Genomic DNA, 20,619 nt, shown 5'->3' on the forward strand with positions numbered 1-20,619 from the left:
TTGATCAGGATATGTCATTCAAAGCGCATATTAAACAAATATGTAGGACTGCTTTTTTGCATTTACGCAATATCTCTAAAATTAGAAAGGTCTTGTCTCAGAGTGATGCTGAAAAAACTAATTCATGCATTTATTTCCTCTAGGCTGGACTATTGTAATTCATTATTATCAGGTTGTCCTAAAAGTTCCCTAAAAAGCCTTCAGTTAATTCAAAATGCTGCAGCTAGAGTACTGAGGGGGACTGGAAGGAGAGAGCATATCTCACCCATATTAGCCTCTCTTCATTGGCTTCCTGTTAATTCTAGAATAGAATTTAAAATTCTTCTTCTTACTTATAAGGTTTTGAATAATCAGGTCCCATCTTATCTTAGGGACCTCGTAGTACCATATCACCCCAATAGAGCGCTTCGCTCTCAGACTGCAGGCTTACTTGTATTCCTAGGGTTGTAAGTGTTGTGGTGGGCCGCTGAAGAGGAGGTACTGCTGGCCCACCACCACCAGAGGGCGCCCTGCCTGGAGTGCGGGCTCCAGGCACCAGAGGGCGCTGCCGCCTTATGGGAGTAGCCTGGGTGACAGCTGTCACCATCACCAGACACAGCTGTTCACTCAGCACAGAGGTATATCAGGAGGACGGCGTCTCCACCTCAGTGCCGAGATATCGCCTAAGACTGAGGTAATATTCTCTGCATTTACATTCTGAACAACCACTAAACTTGTTAAACCTTTTCAGGACTGTTGACTACTGGTAGCTTCATTGCTTGGATAAGTACTCACCTTCCTGCTGTACATTGACAAGAGGTGGAGGCGGCTTCTCCCCTCTCCGTTACTGGTACGGTCGCATCCACACCTGTGTGTTGTTGCTCTTCTCTCCCGCCAGCAGTACCGGATCCGACGAGCGGAGGCAGTGGCCACCTGGGAATTCGGGACTTGGCGGTTCCAGTATTTCCAGGGTTCGGTGGCAGAGGAATCTGGGTGGTTTCCGGTTCGACTGAGACGGACGTCTCCTACCTTCGAGCCTGGCCCACACTACCCAGCGGATTTCGACCCCAAATTGTGATTGTTGTATTTATTGTGCTCGTTTCACAATAGTAAACCTTGTTATTCACCTTCCTCCATTGTCCGTTCATTGCGCCCCCTGTTGTGGGTCCGTGTTCCTACACTTTCACACAGTAAGAGTAGAATGGGAGGCAGAGCCTTCAGCTTTCAGGCTCCTCTCCTGTGGAACCAGCTCCCATTCAGATCAGGGAGACAGACACCCTCTCTACTTTTAAGATTAGGCTTAAAACTTTCCTTTTTGCTAAAGCTTATAGTTAGGGGCTGGATCAGGTGACCCTGAACCATCCCTTAGTTATGCTGCTATAGACGTAGACTGCTGGGGGGTTCCCATGATGCACTGTTTCTTTCTCTTTTGCTCTGTATGCACCACTCTGCATTTAATCATTAGTGATCGATCTCTGCTCCCCTCCACAGCATGTCTTTTTCCTGGTTCTCCTCCCTCAGGCCCCAACCAGTCCCAGCAGAAGACTGCCCCTCCCTGAGCCTGGTTCTGCTGGAAGTTTCTTCCTGTTAAAAGGGAGTTTTTCCTTCCCACTGTAGCCAAGTGCTTGCTCACATAATTGCTACATAATTATTGTATGGCCTTGCCTTACAATATAAAGCGCCTTGGGGCAACTGTTTGTTGTGATTTGGCGCTATATAAAAAAATTGATTGATTGATTGATTGCAGAACAAACTTTAGGGTTCCTGAAATGAGAAAAACATAATTATTTCCCCAGTAAAACCATATTCATATTTCAGAGTACTTTTGGGTACATTTATATATATATATATATTTATATTTGCAAAAATCTAAAAAAAATAAACCCCTTTTTCACATTGCCATTATGGCATATTGTGTGTTGTATTTTTAACAAAAACAAAGTAATTTCATCCTTTTTGGAATAAGGCTGTAACATTACAAAATGTAGAAAAAGTGAAACGCTGTGACAACATCCATTTGACAACATTCTGTACCTTTGTTAAGACTCTAAAGACTTGTGCAGTCCAAGTAGACAAAACCAGTACTTCGATAATGAACTACGCATAGACGACATTAGGTTAAACATATCCCAGCATGCCTTAACCCAGCCACTCCTCCCTGCTCTTGAGGTGGGTGCCATTACAGAGGTATTGCCTAGATTTAGAGAATTTGATAGTATCTCAATTGGTGTGCTGACAAAACTTGTAACGTCTATAAAAAACACAACCTGCTTATTTGTTCCCATACCAATAAAACTGTTTAAGGACCTGACACTCTTGGGTCGACTGTGCTGGAAATGATTAATCTCTCGTCAACCTCTGGATATATTCCTAAATGTTTCAAACCTGCAGTGATTAAACCATTACTTAAGAAATCTAATCTTGATGCTAGGATATTGAAAAACTATAGACTGATATCAAATCTATCATTTTGCTCTAAAATTCTGGAAAAATTCTTCAAAATGACCCATAAGCCCATCTTAGGACCCTCGTGGTGTCCAGCCCAGATGGAAATGTAAACAAAACCAGAGTTTCACTTTTATTCATGTTGGGGTCCCTTTAAGAAAAGTCATACATTTTCAATTTGAAATAGTTTTTTTTTTTTTTTTTTTTTTGCAGCTAAACATGGTGGTGGGTCATTTTGACCTGCAGGACAACACGAGGATTAATTTAATTTTATCAGGAAACGGAGTGGGCCGCGGCTTCAACTTTATCTAAATTCTGAGTCTTTTAGTGAAGCTTAGGGCCAGTGGCCGGCGATCACCTTAGTATTTCTTCTGTTTTTCTTGTTGCTTAATGCTGACAAATTATACTGTATCTGTTGTCTTTCTGATGCCTGATTCTGTTTTTTCTCTCTGTTTGAGGTGCGGCTTCATCCAGAAATGTGTGTGGTGTCTTCTTCTTTAACACTCCTGTCCTGTGCACCTGCAAAAATTTCCTGTTATATTTCGTTTTGTCAGTTGTTTTGTAAATTATGTCGGCAGCATGGCCCAGGCAGAGAGTCACCCCTTTGAGTCTGGTCTGCTTGAGGTTTCTTCCTCAGATCATCAGAGGGAGTTTTTCCTTACCACTGTCACCTGTGTGCTTGCTCTGGGGGTTAGTAAAGTTAGACCTTACTTGTGTGAAGCACCTTGAGTCAACTTTGTTGTGATTTATATGCTATATAAATGAAATAAATTAAATTGAATTGAAATGAATGGTGAGTGTAAAGTACTTCATTAATATTAATATTCATGCAAACAGTACATCCAGACATCTGCTGTTTATTACCTATGTCTTGTGCGACATAATTGAATACTCTTATGTGGTCACTAAAACATCTGTCTTCTGTGCCGAGAGTTTTATGAACAGGATGAAGACCAGTGCTTCAGAGCCTTATTTACCGTTAGGTCTCAGCCCTGTTTATGCAGTTGTCAGCAGTGAAATGTTGCATCACACCTTTAATTTACAAAAATGAATTGGGTCACACTAATTGGGGCAGGCCTCTCTAAGGACATAGGGCTTTCAAATGCAGCACTGTGCTCTTCAGTTTTTTATTGATAAGGTTTCATCAGTCAGACAGAACGCTGATCAGAACTGTAATGTTGAGTTGTCTGCTCCTCGTGCACATTCTGCTGTGCTCGAACAGTTTGAGCCCATTTCTTTTGCATCTCTCGCTGATGTTGTAAAACATAAAATCTACAAGTTGTCCTTTTGATGTTGTTCCAGCTAAGGTGCTGAAGGAGGTTTTTAATGCTCTTGGGGCAGGTCTCCTAACTTTTATCAATGCTTGTCTTAGATCAGGGTCTGTTCCAGCTGCTTTTAAACATGCTGTGGTTCGACCTCTTCTTAAAAAACCTCACCTGGACTCATCAGTTTTATCCAATTTTAGACCTGTCTCTCATCTGCCATTTCTATCTAAGGTTTTAGAAAAGGTTGTCTTTTTACAGTTACAATCATTTTTAGAAGACAATCTCATCCTTGAAAAATTCCAGTCTGGGTTTACATCGCGACACAGCACTGAGTCAGCACTTTTAAAAGTTCATAATGATATTACTCTGTCGGTGGATGCAGGGAATCCTGCTGTGCTGGTTCTGTTGGACCTCACAGCAGCCTTTGATACTGTGGATCACACAGTACTTGTTTCCCGGTTGGAACATTTTATTGGCATTCATGGTATTGCACTTGATTGGTTTAGATCATATTGTGGCTGAAAGGAGCTTTTCTGTCATGATTGGGGACCTTCCTCATCAACTGCTCCTCTGTGCTGTGGAGTGCCGCAGGGATCTGTCCTTGGCCGATTCTATTTTCTTTGTACATTCTGCCATTGGGGTCAATTATAACCCAGCACAATTTGTCCTTTCATTGTTATGCAGATGATCTGCAAATCTATCTGCCTGTGAGGACTAATGGGAGTGATGCTTTGTCATCATTATTTAATTGTATTCGTGATGTAAGCAGTGGCTGTCCCGAAACTTCCTTTACCTGAATGATGGTAAAACTGAGATCATGGTGTTTGAGCGCACTGGCATACCAAATGTGGTAACACCAAATTTTGTGCTTTGGCTAACTATGTAAAACCAGCTGTCAAGAATTTGGGAGTGATATTTGACAGCTGTTTGAGGTTCGATCAACAGATAAATTCTGTTGTCAAAGCTAGTTTTTTCCAACTTCGCCTCTTGGCTAAAATAAAGCACTTTCTCAGTAGACGTGATCTTGAGACGGCCATTCATGCTTTCATCAGCTCCAGACTTGATTATTGTAATGCACTTTATGCGGGCATTAATCAGGTGTCTCTTGTGTGTCTCCAGTTGGTGCAGAATGCTGCTGCTCGTCTTTTGACAAACACTTCTAGACGTGAGCATATTGCGCCCATCCTATACTCACTCCACTGGCTTCCAGTTCGTTTTAGAATTGATTTTAAAATTTTAATGTTTGTTTTTAAAGCTATTTATGGCCTTGCACCTCCCTACTTGTCTGAAATTTTAACTTTGCGCACCTACAGTAGGACGTTAAGGGCGTCTGGCCAGCTTTACTTAGATGTTCCAAGGTCAAGATATAAACGCTGGGGTGATCATGCTTTCACGGTAGCTGGCCCCAGACTGTGGAATGAGCTACCTCTTGAGTTATGTACTATTCCTGACCTAGCACTTTTTAAATCTAAGTTAAAGACTTATTTATTTAAACTGGCTTTTAACACTTAGTGGGGAGGTGACATGTTCTGTTATTTTTATGTTTTTTTTTAATGTGTTGTTTTAAAATTTTATTTTATATGTGTTTTATTTTGTAAATTTGTGTTTTTAATGTTAAGCACTTTGGACACCAGTCAGTGCTGTAAAGCGCTTTATAAATAAATGTTGATTGATTGATTGATTGTGCTCTCATTAAACAATATAAGCTAAATTTACCATGTCCTAGACTAGAGTGTTATGACTGTACTGGTCTGTAAGTTGTTAGTTTATTGATAAGAGTAAAATCAATTTTATGAACATCATTTAAAGACCACCAGTACCACCAATTTCCACCATCTCCAAACTGTCTAATCACACTGTTTCTGTATATTGTCTCATTTTGCTCAACATGTGGTGGATAATTTTTTGTGCAAATTGTGTGATCAGTGGTGTTTAGTCCTAGTGCCGACCTGACACACTTGTAATTTTCATGTTGTATAAATAACAAGTAGGATTCTGCTCATCATCTTTGTTGTATAGTATTGTATATAATGTAGCGTAGTGTATAGTTGCATCACAGGTTTATAATGCAACATACACAACAAAACTTAATTGTAAACAATTCAATGAAACAAATATATTGTAAATGGTAAAACATAGCAAGTGGAAAAATACAAAATATCACCTTCCTGTTTCACCTCAGGAAGCTTTGCTGGCTGCTTTCTAGTGCAATATGATGCCTTTGGGCAAATCCTATGCCACAACACACCCATCAATAAATTAATGAAACAATTCCAAGCCCTATCTGCCCTTTGCCTTACTTTCACACAGATATTGTGTGCCTTTTAAATAGCAAAGTGTGCTTGGACATGCCTCAAATGCACTTGCTGTTAGATTATAGTTCTATCACTATAGATTGTAAAGTCGAGGTTTGTCGTCTTCATTCTGCACATTCAGGTGGTCATGTGTTTTGTTTTGTTTTGTTTTATTCTGTTTTGAATTCTTTTTAACTGAAGATTTTCTTAAAATTTAATCAGTTTGACAACACAGACTTAAAAAAAGAGAGAAAACCTCATTAATTTAAATCAGGTAGTAGCATGCAAATCAATCAATCAATCAATCAATTTTTTTATATAGCGCCAAATCACAACAAACAGTTGCCCCAAGGTGCTTGAATTAACCCCAAGGCGAAATTAATTAACTTTGTTCAAGTTAACAAGTTGACACAAATATGATTTATGTTACTATATTTTCCGGATTATAAATTGCAGGGTTTATTTTTTTTTCCTCTTACTAATTTTGAAGGTCATTTGATTTGCAACTTATACAACCCCTGGCAATAATTATGGAATCACCGGCCTCGGAGGATGTTCATTCAGTTGTTTAATTTTATAGAAAAAAAGCAGATCACAGACATGACACAAAACTAAAGTCATTCAAATGCTACTTTCTGGCTTTAAGAAACACTATAAGAAATCAAGAAAAAAGATTGTGGCAGTCAGTAACGGTTTACTTTTTTAGACCAGGCAGAGGGAAAAAAATATGGAATCACTCAATTCTGAGGAAAGAATTATGGAATCATGAAAATAAAAGAACGCTCCACACATCACTAGTAGTTTGTTGCACCCACCTCTGGCGTTTATAACAGCTTGCAGTCTCTGAGGCATGGACTTAATGAGTGACAAACAGTATCTTCATCAATCTGGCTCCAACTTTCTCTGATTGCTGTTGCCAGATCAGCTTTGCAGGTTGGAGCCTTGTCATGGACCATTTTCTTAACACTTCCACCAAACGATTTTCAATGGATTAAGATCCGGACTATTTGCAGGGCCAAGGACATTGACCCTATGTGTCCTTTTTTGCAAGGGATGTGTTCACAGTTTTGCTCTATGTCAAGATTGCATATCATCTTGAAAAATGATTCATCATCCCCAAACATCCTTTCAATTGATGGATAAGAAAAGTGTCCCAAAATATCAACGTAAACTTGTGCATTTATTGATGATGTAATGACTGCCATCTCCCCAGTGCCTTTACCTGACATGCAGCCCCATATCATCAATGACTGTGGAAATTTACATGTTCTCTTCAGGCAGTCATCTTTATAAATCTCATTGGAACGGCACCAAACAAAAGCTCCAGCATCATCACCTTGCCCAATGCAGATTCGAGATTCATCACTGAATATGACTTTCATCCAGTCATCCACAGTCCACGATTGCTTTTCCTTAGCCCATTATAACCTTGTTTTTTTTCTGTTTAGGTGTTAATGATGGCTTTCGTTTAGCTTTTCTGTATGTAAATTCCATTTCCTTTAGGCGGTTTCTTACAGTTCGGTCACAGACGTTGACTCCAGTTTCCTCCCATTCGTTCCTCATTTGTTTTGTTGTGCATTTTCGATTTTTGAGACATATTGCTTTAAGTTTTCTGTCTTGATGCTTTGATGTCTTCCTTGGTCTACCAGTATGTTTGCCTTTAACAACCTTTGCATGTTGTTTGTATTTGGTCCAGAGTTTAGACAGAGCTGACTGTGAACAACCAACATCTTTTGCAACAATGTGTGATGATTTACCCTCTTTTAAGAGTTTGATAATCCTCTCCTTTGTTTCAATTGACATCTCTCGTGTTGGAGCCATGATTCATGTCGGTCCAAGGTATGATCACTCCTTTTTAGATGCAGAGTAACAAGCAGATCTGATTTTATGCAGGTGTTAGTTTTGGGGATGAAAATTTACAGGGTGATTCCATAACTTTTTCCTCAGGATTGAGTGAGTCCATATTTTTTTCCCTCTGCTTGGTCTAAAAAAGTAACCGTTACTGACTGCCACAATTTTTTTTCCTGATTTCTTATAGTGTTTCTTAAAGCCAGAAAGTTGCCATTTGAAATGACTTTAGTTTTGTGTCATGTCTGTGATCTGCTTTTTTCTACAAAATTAAACAACTGAATGAACATCCTCTGAGGCCGGTGATTCCATAATTTTTGCCAGGGGCTGTATACTGAAAATGAATGCATTTGTTAACCCTTGTAAGAGCTATTTATAGAGGATTTGTAGAAAAGTACATAACAATACAAAAAAATCCCATATTAAAGAGCTGGCTAAATAAAATTAAATGGACTCACATTTTTATTGTCATGCTTCCAATACTATGGATCAGCAATCTGTGTCCACGCATAGATAATAACCAATATGTTGTCCATTGCATGTTTATTTGTCTATCTTGCTGATTTTTGGAACTAAAAGGCCTTCTGGCACTTACCACAACCTGAGGGCTTCCTGTAAAAATCAACTTTTCACTTCTCTATCTGTGTACAGCTAACTATTCCTTTTATCCAGACTGCATCAAGTAGCACCCATTATGATGTCATTACATGTTTATTTGCCCATCTTGTTTGTTTTTGGGATTTGACTCTCTGGGGTCTGAGAGTATTTCTCGATTTTACATAATGTCAGTAAGTCCCATTTTAAAGTCCTTTATTTTAGTGTAATACCCATGTGGTGCATATCAAAATGTTCAGAACAATCTCAGGTTTCCAAATGTGGCACATTTTTGCCTATAGATAGAGAGACAACAAGGGCTTCAAGATGTACAGATTCCCTTCAGATCCGAATAGAAGAAAAATTTGGGAAACCAAATTCAGCTGTGTGGGATGAAGCCGACATCATCATCAAAGCTTTGAGAGGTAAATTTATTGTTCAGTCCCATGTACAGTAAAACTCACCTAAACCGGCGTCATATAAACCAGGTATTGACAGTCACCGGTCAAAAAAGGTCTCAAAGTTTTTGTATTGTTTTCCATGTAATAAACACCGTATATAACAGATTTTGTATAACGTATTTCTCGCTCACATCAGATAAAATGTCCCGTCCGATTGCAATTATTTCCTTTAAAAACTCAGAGCAGTCTGTATGTGCAGAGGTACAAATTGGGTCCGAGGGCATTTTTTGGACAGTTCACTTGCCTGGCATAGTGCATTTATTATTGCTGTTAACAGCTCTCCCTGCATCCCACAATCAAGTTTTATGTCTCATTTTTTCCAAGACAACCTGTGCTTTCAGAATATATATGTTTTTGTTGTGTTTTCTAAGTGTAATAAAGGATTACAGTCAAAAATGTTCCACACACATTTATTCAAAACACATAGCAAACTATAATAAACAACTGTTTTGACACATTATAAAGGTAATTTGAGGTCTTGTGTGAAAGGCTGTACAACAAAAAGGTTCAAACAATAAACACAAATGCACATTTTGAACATATATACAAAATGGTCTATGTGTTTTGTTGTCCATTGATATGGTAAACAGTGCTTTATGACAAGAAAGCAACAGACAGAGTTATCAGTAACATTCACATGCAAACTAGTTGAGCAATCCTGATAGTTACACACTCTTTGTTTAAGCACGTGAGATTGTCATCAGAGGCTCTCCGGCTGCTCCTGCTTTCACTTTCGCTGTGCGTAATGGCACAGGGAGCATTGGAATAGTATGTACTCATTGGAGCACCCAGGGGGCTATTCAAGCGAGCCAACTAGTAATATATCACTCCTGAAAATGATCTTTGGCTTTTTACGTGAGGTAAATCTGCCCTACGATTGGATTTTGGAAAACCATGTGATGGTGAACCAATTCCGATTGGACACTCACATTGTGCACGTCATCACACAGCTTCTATGACGAGTACAAAGATGGCCGATGGCTGGCTCGAAAGTCCGCAGTTAACTTTTCAGCAAAAAAAGTATGTTTCTATCTCATATCATTAAAAAGTTATTTATAATTTAGTAAAGCTTGGTCTTACCGTCGTATACAATGGCATCGGCCCCAGAGGGTTAAAGTTCAGCTCTGACACTCACCGATTTGTGGAAAGTGGGAGAGGAATCATTTCTGTGATTAAAAGGCCAACCGTTTAGTTTTTTCAAATGGCGTTCAGACTCGGATCTGAAGCCTCATGTGCACCTGTTGAATCAGACACAAAAGGCTGTGATTTGACACTTTTCTGCTTTTAATCCTTCATCTGACATCATATCATAATAGTTTTTATAGTGCATTTGCTGATAAATGGATCATAAAAGTCTGCATCACATTTACAGCACGACGTCGGTAAAAGAGGAAAATGTACAGTTTACCTTTGAATTGGAGGTGATGATTGTAGAAAGAAAAGCTTGTTGAGGGTCAGATTAGTTCATAATAAAGTATAATCCAGAGACGGAGAACTTTAAAACCGTCACACACGTTATTGTATGACATGGAGTTACAGAGCTGCAACTGCATAAATCAGGCTTTAAATTAATTAAATAAATCATCATAAATTGTAAATTTATGTAAATTTGATAGCTTAACTTTTATATTTATTTTGATAGTATATGTACCTGGATGTGTTGCTGGATGTGGTTAAATGATTTAAAGAATGTTGAAAACATAAAAGGTCCATTCAGTAGTTCAGCACAGTTGGACCCAAAATGGCGCTATGTTCTGAGTTTACGCCACTCTCCAATCAAGGCGGTCTAGATAGAGATACCCCACCCTGCCAAAGTCCAAAACATCAACACCAATAAAAAATCGTACAAAAACCAGGAATTAGGGAAAAATACACATGAATATTGAGGTGGAATATCTGTACAAATTTGGGGGCTTCTAATATGTATTGGACAGGAATTGTTTTTCTGAGTGGCACAATATAATTTGTGTCGCATCTTATTGCACGTAAATAGCCACAAAAAATGCTTGAAGCATTTCCTGCACTTTAATGTAAATTGTATATAACTTTGTTTATGCTACATTTTTACATATGTTTTCGAAATTTAGGATTGTGCTGAAAAAATGACACCAGACAAGGCAAGGTAAACAGTTTTTAAGGTAAACTATGAAGGCAAAACCAAAAGTAGTCAAAAACACCCAATTATACCCAAGACTCCAGAGTGTTAATGTACAACTACTGAGAAAATAAGCAGCTCACAATGTTTAATTTCCACACAAAAGTAAATTGTTAGAACTACCACACACTCCCCAAAAATATAACTTAGCTCGTAAACACCAGAACCGGAGTCATCTTAGCTAAGCTGGTTCAGACTCAAAGAGAGGGGCGTGTTCAGGCCTCCTCTGAGCTGCCGATTCTCCGCTCCTTCATGTATTAATGAGTTCTCTGCTGTTGCTGTCACCAACTTGGTGACACCCAGATAAAAGCTTACGGGTGACGTCGCGCAGGCTTTGTCTAGTATACATACAGTACTCTATAGGCTTGTACTCCAGAAAGTACAATAACTTAGATCAACCTTATTCATTTGACTGTCACCAGTTGAAGTGCTTTATTAGGTTGGCCCAACAATTCTCTTTTCAGTGTTGTTGGTCCCAAGAAACACATATTACATTTTTTGCCCACCATGGCAAAACAAAACGAAACAAAACAAAAAAAGTAATGTTTTGACTGTTAGGTGTTAAATGTAAAATCATCCGTTTTCCCAAATCATAATTATCAAATAATATGTCTGCTGCCAAAACTGTAATAAATCCTGACAGTGTCCGAGGAAGATCCAGAAGCAAAACACTGCTAATTGTGTCAAAGTGTGTGTTCCTGGGCCAGTGTTGTTCATCTAAATGATTTTGTATCGTGCCCTGTAAATGCACAACTGTGTTAAAACTGGTTTCAGTGTTTGTCATCTACCTGGAGTTCAGTGCCTGCAAGAACTGGAAGCATTTTTAGCTTGTAGTCTTAGCTTTACTCACTTTGCATTGACTGTTCTGGTCTGTAACTTTACTCTCCGTATCCGAGCCACTTTTTGCTTTAACAGTAACAACGTTTGTGACGTCACTCGTCAGATGAAACATAGCTGTTACCGTAACCTGAAGCATTCAGGTGTCGTTGGACGTCTGACATTTTCAGGATTGGTTTCACAGAACAGTATTTGGATGTTGTTTGCTGTGTGTTGATACATTAGTTAACCTCCAACATTGTGTATTTGACTGTAAACGGTGTGTGTGTTTGTATTTGAGGTGTGATGTGTGTTATGTGAGCTGATTGCTGAATGTGCTGAGTGTCAGAGTTCTGCTGTGTTGTGCTGAAATTGTCCTGTTTGAATTCTACGCTGCAGCTCTGTGTGTCGCACGCTCGTGCACCGGCGGGCTTGTGACAGGTAAATTGGGTGAGTGGAGTTGTGCGCTGATACGGAGGTGATTTACTATATGAACATGCTGTAGGTTATTTTCTTGCCTTTGTTTTGCTGTGTCCTCTGTGAATCTCTGTCCTCCCTGTTAGAGGCTGATTGCCACCCCCCCACATACACACACTGCCGGTTTGCATGAATCCAGAATCTTAATTCCCTGCTTGTTGCCGCGGTTTATTCCACCATGATGATAGCAGCAAGCACCCTTTACTTCTGTTCACGCTCTCTTGCACATTTTTCTCCAAGCTGCTGGCTGTTTTTGTGATTTTGGGTTGTCTTTCAGAAGCGTTTGATTTCCTCACCCTGAGACTGGCTGTGGAGCAGATTAAAGGGGCTGTCTTTCCAGACAGAATCACTATTTCCAGCAGGTGTGTGCACGCGCACACACGCACTCAGGCATATTGCTTCTTCCTGAGTGAAAGCCTGGTTTCCAGACTTTTTAAATGGGCACCATGTCGTAAAATGCAAATATGTGCTGTGTGCATGCAAAGTGAGAGGAATATGTTTTCTCACAGCAAGGAAATAGGAATGCAAGGGACATTTGTTCCTGAAATAACAGTGCAACCCTGTGATGCTGCAGTGTTTGTGTGTGTTTGCTGTTGTTGTTGTTGTTGTTTTTTTTTTTTGGTAATTAGTATGAGAATGGGCAGCATAGTGGCTTAGGGCCCGGTCCCACTGGCGGTTAGAAGGATTTTCGTATGGATTCCGCACAGAATTGGCTCATATTTGCATAACATCTTCAATATGCGTGAAACATGCTTGTATGAGTTGGCCGACACCAAGCCCAAATTTGTAATTCAGCGGAGAAATCTTCGTTTAAAAATGACAAATTTGCAGCTAAAATTTGGCCCTCAGCGAAAACTGTTTGTACATCCAGGACATTGCAGTGACGTCCAGCAGAAGAAGGAGCACTTGCGCCTTCAGTCCCGCGTTGAAACTGATTTTATCTGTTAGTAATGCTCAGATCAGCGGCAACATCGACAGCGGGCGACGTTCTTCCCCGACGCCTCGCTCTCTGCCTCCGATGCGCTTACTGAGTCTGCAGGCTCAGTAAACTCCGCAGTGGGCCACTCCACACCCATGTCTGCTGTGCAGCCAGCACCACCTCTCTGTCTACTGAATGGAGGTGCAGCCAACTTGGCACAAGTCCAGAGACTACGCTCGCTGTTTTAATGCGGAGCGGCCGGTGACACCTGTTGCTCGCAAGGACAGACTTCTTGCAGCAAAATCCGCAGCGCCGCACGTCTCGGTAATCGGAGCCGCAGAGCTCTGTGGCCACTGAGAGAGGTTTATATCTTTTTAATGACTTGAATTCTTTGCAGGTCCCGCCTCCGTACCCCGCGACGGTAACACCGGAGGTGAAAGACAGATTTTCAGTGCGACACCACTCAATCAAACGGGCGTATGAAAAAGTCCCCCAAAATAATTTTCAAGCACAAATAAAAGAAATGTGTACTCACCAAACGTGCCGCAAGACAATATGAAGTTTTAAAAAAAGTAGATCCTTCCGTATAAGACAAGAAAAAGGTGCAGATGCAAACTGACGTAAATCCACAAATTACAGTTGGCGCGCGCAATGCATGCTGGGATAGGGTCTTCTCTGTGACGTCTGGGTAGCGTCCCGGATGTGATGACAGTTTTTGCGGAGGGCTAATTTTAGCTGTAATTTGTCATTTTTAAATGAAGATTTCTCCTTTGAAAGACAGATCTGGGCTTGCAGATTTACTTGACTACATTCAGAAGGATCTTATGTGTAAATATGTCATTTTTTGGTCCAAAGATCTGACTGCATTTATTTCAATGCAGGTCTACTTTAAGCCCTCGCAGTCTCACAGTCCCTCGCCAGATTGTTGCATTTTGCACTTTCCAGCCTCACGCCTTTGTCCTGTTTTGCCTTGTAATATTTCTGACCTTGCCTGTGTGATCGAAACAAAGTAAAACAGAAAATAAAATCAAATAATAAATAAGCTGTGGCAGACTGGAATCTAAAGTTTGTGACTTTGGGGCACATTGTGATCCACAAATTGTGAATAGCTGATATAATTTGTGTAGCTATACAGCAAATGTTGCGGCATGTGAGCTTGAGGCCAGTATCTCACTGGGCTGTGACTGTCGGAGAGTAGTTGGAGACACAAAATTATGACAAAACTGGTGAATTGGTGACAATTTTTCAATTGGAAGCTTACAGAATTGGTACTTACAACACATTAATGCACATCAGCCAAATGTGGACTGAATGTAGAGACAGACTGTCAGCAAAAATAAGGCCAGAAATCATGAGAAGTCCACATACAGAATGTGCAAGTGTCGCTCAAATGGTGGGTGCCATTCTACAATAGACACCTCTTTCAATGCATCTTTGGAAGCAATTACAACTGAAAATCTTTTTGAAGATGATGCCACAAACTCCAGGTGGGCTGCCATGTGCCTTTTACTAAGGAGTGGCTTCCGTCTGGCCACTCTACCATACAGGCCTGATTGGTGGATTGCTGCAGAGATGGTTCTCTTCTCTCCACAGAGGGATGCTGGAGCTCTGACAGAGGGACCATCGGGTTCTTAGTCACCTCCCTGACTAAGGCCCTTCTCCCTCAGTCACTCAGTTTAGATGGATGGCCAACTCTTGGAAGGGTCCTGGTGGATCCAAACGTCTTTCATTTATGGATGATGGACACCACTGTGCTCATTGGGACCTTCAAAGCAGCAGAAATGTTTCTTTACCCCAATTTTTTCCCATATTTGTGCTTCAAGGCAGTCCGGTCTCAGAGGTCTACAGACAATTCCTTTGACTTCATGCTTGGTTTGTGCTCTGACACGCACTGTCAGCTGTGGGACCTTACATGTAGACAGGTGTGTGTCTTTCCAAATCATGTTCAATCAACTGAATTTACCCCAGGTGGACTCCAATTAAGCTGTAGAAACATCTCAAGGATGACCACTGGAAACAGTATGTACCTGAGCTTAATTATGAACTTCATGGCAAAGACTGTGAATACTTATGTACGCACAAGAAAAATCTAAACACAACACTTCTGTTGTTGCCTCCCATTTTCATGAGCTGAACTCAAAGATCTAAAACATTTTCTATACACACAAAAGACATATTTCTCTCAAATATGGTTCACAAATCTGTCTAAATCTGTGTTAGTGAGCATTTCTCCTTTGAAGAGATAACCCATCCCACCTCAAGGGTGTGGCATATCAAGATGCTGATTAGACAGCATGATTATTGCACAAGTGTGCCTTAGGCTGGACACAATAAAAGACCACTCTGAACTGTTAAGTTTTGATTTATTGGGGGGTGTGGGGTGTTGGGGGGGGGGGGTAGAAAACCAGTCAGTATCTGGTGTGACCACCATTTGCCTCATGTAGTGCAATACATCTCCTTCGCATAGAGTTGATCAGGTTGTTGATTGTGGCCTGTGGAATGTTGATCCATTCCTCTTTAACGACTCTGTGAAGTTGCTGGATATTGGCAGGAACTGGAACATGCTGTTGTATATGCTGAACCACAGCATCCCAAACATGCTCAGTGGGTGACATGTCCACTGAGTATGCTGGCCATGCAAGAACTGGGATGTTTTCAGCTTCCAGAAATTGTGTACAGGTGGGGCTGAGCATTATCATGCTGCAACATGAGGTGATGATGGTCCAGCCCAGTCTCACCTTTTTTTTTTCATGCTCTCGTCCTAGGGGAGCAGCCGAGAGAAAAAGAAGAAGGAAAAAGTGAAGCACTGTGAATATTTTCTGGGTGCACTCTAAAGCAACAATAAATGAACTGAAGGTTTAATAAGAATTTTATGGAAAATAGTTGTTGAATCGAGACATGTGTTGTTAATTACCGTGCTAACCCAAAGTAGGTCAGGAGCATGACAAAACCCCTCATTTCAAAGAATTAATGATTTGTTTTTGAAAATGGGTGATTATGTAAAAAAAAAAAACTGATTCATAATTAAGTGAAGGCCTTATGAGGGTACAAACAGAACAATGTTCTGCAGAACATGCTTGAAAACGCACATCACTGCCTGGTCACGCAGAGACAGATGAATTTTAAGGTCATGGTGTGATTTTAGTGGAAACACACTGCAGTCCATTTGATTTTGAATTTTCTGTGTTTTAATGTGATGGTATTTTTGGCCTGAATGCAGCAGAATGACAGAATGCCACAACACATTAATCACATTTTATTTTAAAACGTATCATTATCCTGTTCATTTTGCTTTTCATTTGCTGCAGTTTTACCTGACCAGTGAGTGTGAAATGGACCCTTGCTGTTAAAACATATTTCATATATCAGTGTCGTGACTTGAGAAAATGAATATTCCCAAGCCAGTGAACTACTCGTGCCGTGACAGAACTATCTATTCTAATAGTCACCAGGAAGCATGAAAGATGTGTGCAGATATTCTCTGTTCTCTCCAGCATGAGCCCATTTTAGAAGTCTTACATCCTACCTCTCCTCACAGGCATGGACAAATAAATTCTCTTCAACGTTCACATGGGGCCCTTGTATGTGTTCCACCTGTACAGTCTTGTGTTGCACGTTATTTGAGTAATCACAGAGGACACTGACTCTAACAAACTCCATGAGCAATGGATATAGAGTCCTGAGAGAGCTTGTCCTGCAGCAGGCCAGGATGATCATTTTGAAAGCAGAGCTGAAGTCCGCAAACAGTTTTCTGGGGAGTCCAGGGATGAAGTGGATGGCCGTGTTGACAGCGTTGTCTACAATCCTCTTGGCTCTGTAGGCAAACTGCAGGGGATCCAGGAAATGGGTCAGAGATGGCCTTGAGGTGTGTGAGGACAAGGTGCTCAGTGGTCTTCATCACCACAGAGGTCAGGGTGATGGGTCTGTTGTCATTAAGTCCTGTAGTTCTTTGTTTTTTGGGGATGATGGTGGAGGCCTTGAAGCATGCTGGCACCTGGAATGTCTCCAGTGAGGTGCTGAAGATGTCTGTGAACACTGGGGACAGTTGGTCTGCACAGTTCTGCAGTATGGATGGTGAAACAGAGCCAGGTCTGGCTCTTTTGTGGGTCCTATCTCTTGAAGAGCTTGTTGATATCACTCTTATGAATGGAGAGGAGTGTGGTGGGGGAGGAGGTAGGGAGCCTGAGGTGACCAGTTGTATGGGGGAGCAGATCCTAGTTGGGGAGGGGGAGGCGGTGCTGGTGGGTTGGAGCTGACTGGGTTGAAGCTGATTACCATCCCCATCTTCCGCCTTTTGCAGCCTCAACTCTCTGAGTTTAGGACTGATCCACAGCACCCCAAGGTTTGTCATTGTTATACCTCACCATGGTTCATGATGCTATGCAGCAGTCCTCACAGAAGCTGGTGTATGAGGTCACAGCATCTGTGTATTCACCCAGATGGTTGGTGGCAGTCTTGAACACATCCCAGTCCATGTTTTCCAAACATGACTGAAGATCCTCCACAGCCTCACTGCTCCACTGTTTAGATGTCCTCACTACAGGTTTGCAGAGCTTTAGTTTCTGCCTTTAGGAACCAGACGGACCATGGTATTGTCAGAGTGACCCAGACTGGTGAGGGGGCCGGCACAATAAGCATTGTTCATTGTTGTGTAACAGTGATCCAGAGATCTGTCCTCTCTGGTCAGACATTTAATAAGCTGTCTGTATTTGTGAAGTTCATGGGAGGGGTTACCTTTGTTAAAGTCAATGAGGACAATAACTAAAGATTCCAGGTTAGTCCGCTCCACACACAGTATCTGCACACAGTGCATTGTGCCTCATGCATGTTGGCATGTGGTGAAATGTAACACTGACTGAGGTAAACTCATGGGATGAGTAGAACATTTGGCAGTTCATAGTTAAGCCCTACAAGGAAATATGTGAATATGAAGGAGCACAGTTCTGAAAAGACTGACCATGATGGTGTTGGACAGTAATGTCTCTTGGCCATGTCCTCGGCCTATTTGATAAGTTCATATCTCTTCTGGGATGCCATGATGCATACTGTTCTTTTGTTTACCATGCTACACAGACAAATCACAGTTTTACTTTTACACATTCCATTTCAACTTTATTGATTCACGCTCAGGGCAACAGCCCGACATCTGGGTACGGGTCGAGTGCAGGCGGAGGAGACAGGAATAGCCCTGTGTGAACAGCTTGCAAGCTGCTGTAGCAATTCTCTGTTTAGTGAAGGTATTATCTTTGAATACAACATCTAAAATTGAAGTCCATTTCCTGTCAGTCTTTGAGTCTTCTGAGTTTGCTCCCCACATTACACTACCGGGAAAATTGAGGAAACAACCTAGAATGGATAGCAAATTGTTTGCACTGTCTCAAAAATTTGATTTCATGATCATGTCATTTTTCAAATCAGCTTGATTGGGTTGTCCAAGTGTTTCTCAAACTAAACTCCATGGATCAAACTGGCCTTTCATGCAGATGATACTGGGTTGCTACAGCACATCAGAAGCAATTAATGTGTAAATGCATGGACTCAATTCTTGGAACCCAAAACAGTAGTATTGAGTCACGCAATATGTCACTCAGTATTTCCCATGGCTGTTGGGAACCCCTAATTTACAGCTGCTAACAAAGTGTGTGTGTGGGTGTGGGGGGGTGCCCAATCCAGAACACATCCTGGATAATGTCTGTCAAGGATACTGACTTCTACAAATTTAATAATTCTAATCCTAAAATTTCAGTCATTTTCTTTTTTCAAAATCAGCTACCATCTGTCCGTCCACATTCCTGTCCTTGATACCATATCTACCTATTACTTCCTTGTCACCTTTGTTCCATTTGCCAACTTGCCCATTGAAGTCCGCTCCTATCACCACTCTTTCATGCTTGGGCACACTCTCCAAAACCTCACCAAATTCACTTCAGAAATCTTTTTTTTCTCCCTTGTCTCACAGCCTACCTGTGGTGCATATGCACTGATGATATTCATCATCGCTCCTTCAATTTCGAGCTTCACACTCATCACCCTTTCAAACACTTGTTTAACCTCCAACACACTCTTAACATGCTCTACCTTTAAAATGACTCCACCACCATTTCTCTTTCTATCCACACCATGATACACCTTGAATCCGCTGCCTATGCTCCTGGCCTTACTTTCCTTCCACTTGGTCTCTTGCTCACATATATCAACCTTTCTCCTCTCAATCATGTCAGCCAGGTCTTTCCCTTTACCAGTCATACTGACACCATTCAAAGTTGTACTCTCACTTCCACCCTTGTAGTTTTCCTCTTCTCCTGTTGTATCTGGACATGTTTTTCTCTTCTTCACCCAACAGTAACCCAGTTTCCGCTGGCGTCCTGTTGGGCAACAGCGCTGGTGGCGGTCATTGTTAACATGAGCCTCGATCCGATCTGGTATTTGTACTCCGCATCTATGTTTTGGCTTGTTTTACTTCAGATGCCTTCCTGACACAACCCTAGTCATTTATCCAGGCTTGGGACTGGCCCTGAGACTGTACTGGCTGCACACTCCATGTGGCTGACATTTGACAAACTTTAAGGTTATGCCATGCCTCCTTCTACTTCTATTTATCCAGGTTTACAACCGGCACTCTGAATGTACTGGGTGCACATTCCATGTGGCTATATACACACATGCAAACACACACACACACACACACACACTGTATTTTCAGTTGCGCCAGAGTATACAGCTTGACTCCCATTGCAGATTTGTGGCCCCAATTGCATTCTTAATTCAAAAAAATGATGAATCTGGGCTTGATTTATGACAGCAGCAGATTTAATGTGGGTGTCACATTATTATACATCAGGTTACTGTTGATTATGACCGATACTGAATACAGCCCCATGACATGAGAGTTTCTGGGCATGCTCACAACAGTACTGAGTGTGGTCTTTGCATTCTTGTACGTGGTTACAAGACAATGCCACAAATCTAAAATGTATCTGTTAATATGTGAAACCTGTCTTCTGTCTTTCATGGGATTATTTATGTATATTTTATTTCAAAAGGTGATTTAAAGAGGTTAGTGAACAATGAATCCTTGAATGCACTGTCCTGTCACACACACTGACTGCTGCATTTTGATGCCAAGTCTGGTTATTTTCACACCACTGCAAAGATGCTGCGTACAACTTGCTTCACAAATAAGACAGCCTGCATTATATTTTAATTTTAGTATACACTATTGTCTGGCATCAAAATAACATCTGCCCAATCTACATTCATCCATTAACAAAGCCATCTGTAAAAATGAAAAACATGCACAGTGCGTGCTGTCCAGTACTGAACCAGTATGAGAGCAGTACTGAACCAGTATGAGAGAAATGTCCCA

At 41.0% G+C, this 20,619-nt stretch overlaps 1 protein-coding gene and 1 long non-coding RNA gene across 2 annotated transcripts in view; one reads left to right on the forward strand and one right to left on the reverse strand.

The window, feature by feature from the left end:
• Positions 1-20,619, forward strand: part of LOC117507665 (contactin-4-like) — a 641,244-nt gene that overhangs the window by 50,827 nt on the left and 569,798 nt on the right.
• On the reverse strand, positions 6,021-19,153 carry LOC117507668. The gene is made up of 3 exons (XR_004559826.1): positions 19,027-19,153; positions 8,886-8,889; positions 6,021-6,030 (listed from the first exon to the last, which is right to left on the reverse strand). It is a non-coding gene; the product is annotated as an uncharacterized LOC117507668 (long non-coding RNA).

Source organism: Thalassophryne amazonica, chromosome 3 (genome assembly GCF_902500255.1).
Source record: "Thalassophryne amazonica chromosome 3, fThaAma1.1, whole genome shotgun sequence".
In the NCBI taxonomy this organism is placed as follows: domain Eukaryota; kingdom Metazoa; phylum Chordata; class Actinopteri; order Batrachoidiformes; family Batrachoididae; genus Thalassophryne; species Thalassophryne amazonica.